This window comes from Pseudoliparis swirei, chromosome 22 (assembly GCF_029220125.1).
Source record: "Pseudoliparis swirei isolate HS2019 ecotype Mariana Trench chromosome 22, NWPU_hadal_v1, whole genome shotgun sequence".
Classification (NCBI taxonomy): domain Eukaryota; kingdom Metazoa; phylum Chordata; class Actinopteri; order Perciformes; family Liparidae; genus Pseudoliparis; species Pseudoliparis swirei.
The window spans coordinates 873,900-879,921 of record NC_079409.1 but is presented as its reverse complement, the minus strand read 5'-3'; the positions used below and the strand labels follow the sequence as shown (position 1 = coordinate 879,921).

Below are 6,022 nucleotides of genomic sequence, written 5' to 3'. Positions count from 1 at the left end.
TGTAAATAAAGAGATAAAACACTTAAACAAACAATGCTCTGATGTGTTGAGCATGCAGGATACCAAGAGGTTATACCAAGAGGTTATACCAAGAGGTTAACAAGGTGCTCTCCTGCTGCTCCTTATGACAGCTGACTTTACATCACCACACAAAATCACACGCACAAACACAACACATTATTTCAAGATTTAAAGTTTAAGAGAGTGAGTACTTAATTGAATCATTAACAGGGCTCTTAAGTTTTGAAGACAGGCAAGAGTGACATATCTATCCAGGATGCTTTATTTTCATTGGTTGCTGGATTAAATCTTACCCAGATACGGGTTGTTTTCTGATTGGCTATTGTGTAGCCCATTTCTTCTTTTTGATTGGCTGATAAGTGGCTCACAGCAGAACTCCAGGGGAGCGCTTGATTCCTCCACGGTGAGGGCAGCGCGGCTCATGTTTGCGTGCTGCGGCACATTCAAACATTAAATAGCCGAGTTTTTTCAGCGTGAGAAATACGATGTGTGGCGGGAGTGCGTGACTTAAGACCGAAATGCGTGAGTGTCACGCTCAATGCGTGACACTTGAGAGCCCTGCATTCACACACCGTAGTCTCTGCTCGTTGTGTCTGTTTGAAAATCTTCTTCTGTTGCTGACTTCGGGACTCTTTGGGGTGAATAGGATGTCTATGCAGCGAACAGGTTTATAGATGCGCTCCTTAGCGCCATCTATCGTCGCAGAGTTTGAAAAGAAACCAACGCGCCTCGGCCCAAAATCAGAATTTCTTTTGCCGTGAGAAATTGGGTGTGTGGCGTGAGAGCGTGAAAACATGCAAAAGCGTGTGTCACACGGCGAAACCGTGAGAGTTGGTAGCTCTGTATATATATCTCCATCATCTCATTGGGATTCAGCAGCTCCTCAGCTGTGGCCCCTCCCCCATCACGTGACCTAAGGGTCAATTCCGCCTATCTCTCTGACCCCTCCCGCTGGCCCCTCCCCTCGCACATCCCAAGGAGGTCAGTTTGAATCAGACCTTCAGGACTTCAGGTCCTCCAGGAGTTCTTCTTCTTCGATTGAAATACGAGCAGAAGCAGCAGAAGAAGAGTTTTGTTTTCATGTTTCTGTTGAAGCTGCTCATGTTTCTGATGATTTGGATTTAACCTGATGATGATGGTGATGAAGATCACCATCATAACTAATAATAACAATTTGATGATAATGTTGTTAATTTCATGTCCCTGTTCGGACATCAAGTTTGTTGTCTCTTCTTGTTGATCAGCAAATAGTGATGAGATGATGATGGAGAAGAAGTTTTGAGCGACTCCAAAGTTTATTCTACAAGATACAGGTCAAAGACAGACGCCTATAGAACGACTGGAGACTTTCAGGATCCGAATTGAGAAAGTCCAATGATCTAGCACTTTGATACGGGTTATATAGACAAAGAAAAGAGGCGTTCATGTTCGAATCTATGGACTGGCAATGGTTTCGAGCGGGCTTATAGCCCCCACCCCACATGATCTCATTCTACACGAAGGCTCCTCACCACAGAAACCTTGCGAGCCTTTGGGCCCATATCTATATTTATGCTGTACCTTTAATAGCTGTAATGCAAAATACACGACAATAACAATAATAAGAATATAATATAAGTATTCATGATCATTGTTTGAATAAAGAGTCAAAAACATGAAACTATATTTATTATATTTGTCAGTTTCCCAGTGACTTAATATATTAAGTTCTGATGAACCTTCAGAACGGAGTTATCATTGGTGAGATATATAAATATCTATATATCTACAGGACTGTCTCAGAAAATTAGAATATTGTGATAAAGTTCTTTATTTTCTGTAATGCAATTAAAAAAACAAAAATGTCATGCATTCTGGATTCATTACAAATCAACTGAAATATTGCAAGCCTTTTATTCTTTTAATATTGCTGATTATGGCTTACAGTTTAAGAAAACTCTAAAATCCTATCTCATAAAATTTTAATATTTCCTCAGACCAAGTAAAAAAAAAGATTTATAACAGCTGAGTGTTTGTCAAGGCTCAGGAAACCCTTGCAGGTGTTTCGAGTTAATTAGACAATTCAAGTGATTTGTTTAATACCCTACTAGTATACTTTTTCATGATATTCTAATATTTAGAGATAGGATATTTGAGTTTTCTTAAGCTGTAAGCCATAATCACCAATATTAAAAGAATAAAAGGCTTGCAATATTTCAGTTGATTTGTAATGAATCCAGAATGCATGACATTTTTGTTTTTTTAATTGCATTACAGAAAATAAAGAACTTCATCACAATATTCTAATTTTCTGAGACAGTCCTGTATATGTATAAATATATATATAATTATAAATATATATATATTAGGTCTGTCAGCGTTAACGCGTTAATCTATGCGATTAATTTGGCCGCGATTAACGCACTAAAATATTTTAATGCAATGAACGCAACTTTGTTTCCTTCCGGTGTCGTTGAAGTTGTTGCTCTCCTGTGAGTGTCGAGCCGCGGCAGTCCGCCTCCTTCCTCCCGTCTGCTCCTCCATATTCACAGAGAAGCAGAGGGCGACGTGTCGGTGACGCGGGGCGGAAGGTGAAGGGGACTTTGTTGTTGCTCCGCCCCGATGCGCGCGCAGACACGCCGGCATGGAGCTCTGCGGCGAGACGGAGAGAAGAGTGACCGACACTAGAGACAGAATGACACGCTGCTGGAGAGACGACCAACAACAGACGTTTAGTTTAATAAGGAACAACAGGGTGTCCGCGGGTCCTTAAAAAGTCTTAAATTGCTTTTCCTAAAAATAAGGCCTTAAAAAGTCTTAAATTGTCTTAAATTCAGATTGGATTGGTCTTAAATTTTTTGGGTGTCATGTCCAGGGGTTTTCCTGGGTCAAAATGGGTCTTCGGTGCTCCCAAAAAATATGTTGGCGCGCTGCGCGCGCACCGTCTATTTATACAGGTCGGGCTGTTGAGTGATCAGCAGCTGTCCGCTCGGTCCATTCGCGCACCTCACAGTTGCGTATTGATCAGACAAGAAGACACGCTTATCAACTCCAGTGTTTCCCCTATAACAGGGTGAAATCCCCCCCCCCGCAAACAATTCTCGGCTCGCGCGACAGAGCGATGTGCGCGCCGGTGTTCCACCCCGACTGGTTTTCAGACCTACTGGTTTCCCTGCGCGTGCGTTGTGTTCTCTTCACATCTGCAGCGGGGCTCTGTCTCGCTCACCAGATTCGTCACACATTCACAAACATATTGCTGGAGATCTTCAAGCCTCCGTTCATATCCATTTCGGCGATTACGATTGTATAAGTGAGCAGCGCATCACAGCCACGGAGGAAGAAATACATTAAATACAAAATAAAAATAAAAAGATCGCCCGACCTGGTTTCGATCTCTGTCACGCAAAATGAGACTGCACTCTAAGCCGCGCAGTCTGTGTTTCTTCATGTGTGATGTGTAGTGCTCACTTGTACAATCGTAAATAGATGTGACATGTGGCTTCAAGAGCTCCAGCAATATGTTCTACATTGTTTTGTAGATGGAACATTACTAGTATTCCATTCTTCCTGTTGTTCAGTGTTCGCAATGTTTCTAATCTCTGTTCACAGTACCATCGTCATTATATACTCGTCACGAAAGTCAATTAGTTGTTGTCGGTATTGTGTGGCTGTTGCGTTGCGAACAAGCATCGCTAAACATGTTTCAAAGTGTAAATATCCGAACAAGGAAACCAGTTGTTTCAGATCCCCTCCGCCAAACTGTTCCCATGAAACAAAAGATGTGATGTAATGGTTGAATATATAAATTACTTGAATTGAAATTAATATCTGGTGGCGCAGCGCACAGACTGCATGTCTTTGAGTGCAGCTTCATTTTGCGTGACAGAGATCGAAACCAGGTCGGGCGATCTTTTTTTTATTTTTAAAAAAAAATGTATTTCTTCCTCCGTGGCTGTGATGCGCTGCTCACTTATACAATCGTAATCGCCAAAATGGATATGAACGGAGGCTTGAAGATCTCCAGCAATATGTTTGTGAATGTGTGACAAAGCTGGTGAGCGGACAGAGCCCCGCTGCAGACGTGAAGAGAACACAACGCACGCGCAGGGAAACCAGTAGGTCTGAAAACCAGTCGGGGTGGAACACCGGCATCGAAGCTCTGCCGTGATGCGCGCACACGGGTGAGCACCGCGTATTCGGTCCTATCAATCCCCGACAACGTGAAGCATCGGCTACTTTAGAAAACATGGCAGGATGCAAGTTCAACAACGGCTTGAAAAGAACGAGTGTTTCTGGTCACGGTCGGTGAAATGCTTCTGAATCTGCGTTATGTGTCGCGAGACTTTCCAGCGGTGGAATCTCACGAGCAGAGCAAGAAGCACAGAGACTAGCGAAGGCCGCCCGCGGGGCTAGCTGCTGCTCCGCCGCTAGCTCCTGCTCCGCCGCTAGCTCCTGCTCCGCCGCTAGCTCCTGCTCCGCCACTAGCTCCTGCTCCGCCGCCAGCAACGACGTCAACTACAACGCTGGAGGTCACCGGAGGAAATCCAGCGCCTTGCAACAAAGAGCTCATCACCGAAGTCCAACAGGGCGGCGCGTTCTTCATTCTATTCCACGAAACTGGACCAGACCACCGCGAGCAGACAGCTGGACTTCATGTGCTCTTGGTGACATGACCCGGTCCAGTCAGGATCCTGTGGAGCTCATGGGCCATGACACCAGGACCTACTTCAGCACCTCAAAGTAAGTCTAACATATATATATGTATTAACTATCCTCTTGTATATGAGTATGTGTTTCATATAGTGAAGCTTTACTCATGTGTCAAGTTAATAACAGCTAAGGATAGGCGCACTACACATTAATTAGACTAATTAAAAATAGTTTTAGAATGGTAGTAGAGTGGTGTTTACCTGTCAATATGTCTCCATAGTGTTCACTAGGCTCAAGGGATGGCTCACGTTGCTTAATTTGTAAAAATAGTTTTCATTCATATTGATCCAGTCTGACATTAATCTGAAGTGGTGGTGTCATGAAGAGATGTGGTGACTGTTGGCTAATGTCTGCCTTTTTTCTTTTTTCCAGGAGAATGGACCAAATGTCAACTGGAAGTTTTTATATTAATACAGTTTGAAAAGGATTGTTTTCCTAGTATATTCACAAAAGCTCAGGAGTAGACATGAACCTGTGCACAAACATCCATCACATAGAGACATCAGAACTCACACTCACTCACCCACACACACATACATTCTATTATGTAAATGAATTTGCATTTTAAAAGCAGCTGGAAATGTTATTTGTTATTTTATGGATTTTTTTTGTTCAAAAGGAACTATGTTGCATGTATTTTTAAATATATTTACTTAATTTTAGAGACATTTGTTCATGGGACTTAAATGTTCTGAAAATGTATTAATAAATATAATTTACAACAGCAATGACATTTGTGTTATCCTTTTGCATTACACCATACTGTTAATTTTGAACAGACATCAGTGTGTTTACTTTGAATTAATTAATTTAGATTAATGTATATTTCCATCGTAAATTAGGTCTTAAATTTTATTTAGACGTGGTCTTAAAAAGTCTTAAAAAGTCTTAAATTTCACTAGTTTATTCCTGTAGACACCCTGAACAAAGACGTCTTGAAGGAAAGAACCGTACATTACTTCTGCTGGAGAGACGACCAACAACAGACGTTTAGTTTAATAAAGAACAAAGACGTCTCTAAGGAAAGAACCGTACATTACTTCTGCTGGAGAGACGACCAACAACAGACGTTTAGTTTAATAAAGAACAAAGACGTCTCTAAGGAAAGAACCGTACATTACTTCTGCTGGAGAGACGACCAACAACAGACGTTTAGTTTAATAAAGAACAAAGACGTCTCTAAGGAAAGAACCGTACATTACTTCTGCTGGAGCCGACGAACAACAGACGTTTAGTTTAATAAAGAACAAAGACGTCTCTAAGGAAAGAACCGTACATTACTTCTGCTGGAGGCGACCAACAACAGACGTTT

The 6,022-nt window shown here is 42.0% G+C and overlaps 1 long non-coding RNA gene across 1 annotated transcript; it reads left to right on the top strand.

Moving 5' to 3' along the window:
- Positions 1-4,151: 4,151 nt before the first annotated feature.
- LOC130188022 (uncharacterized) lies at positions 4,152-5,443 on the top strand. Its single transcript, XR_008830547.1, has 2 exons — positions 4,152-4,740; positions 5,083-5,443. It is a non-coding gene; the product is annotated as an uncharacterized LOC130188022 (long non-coding RNA).
- The last annotated feature ends 579 nt before the right edge of the window (positions 5,444-6,022 follow it).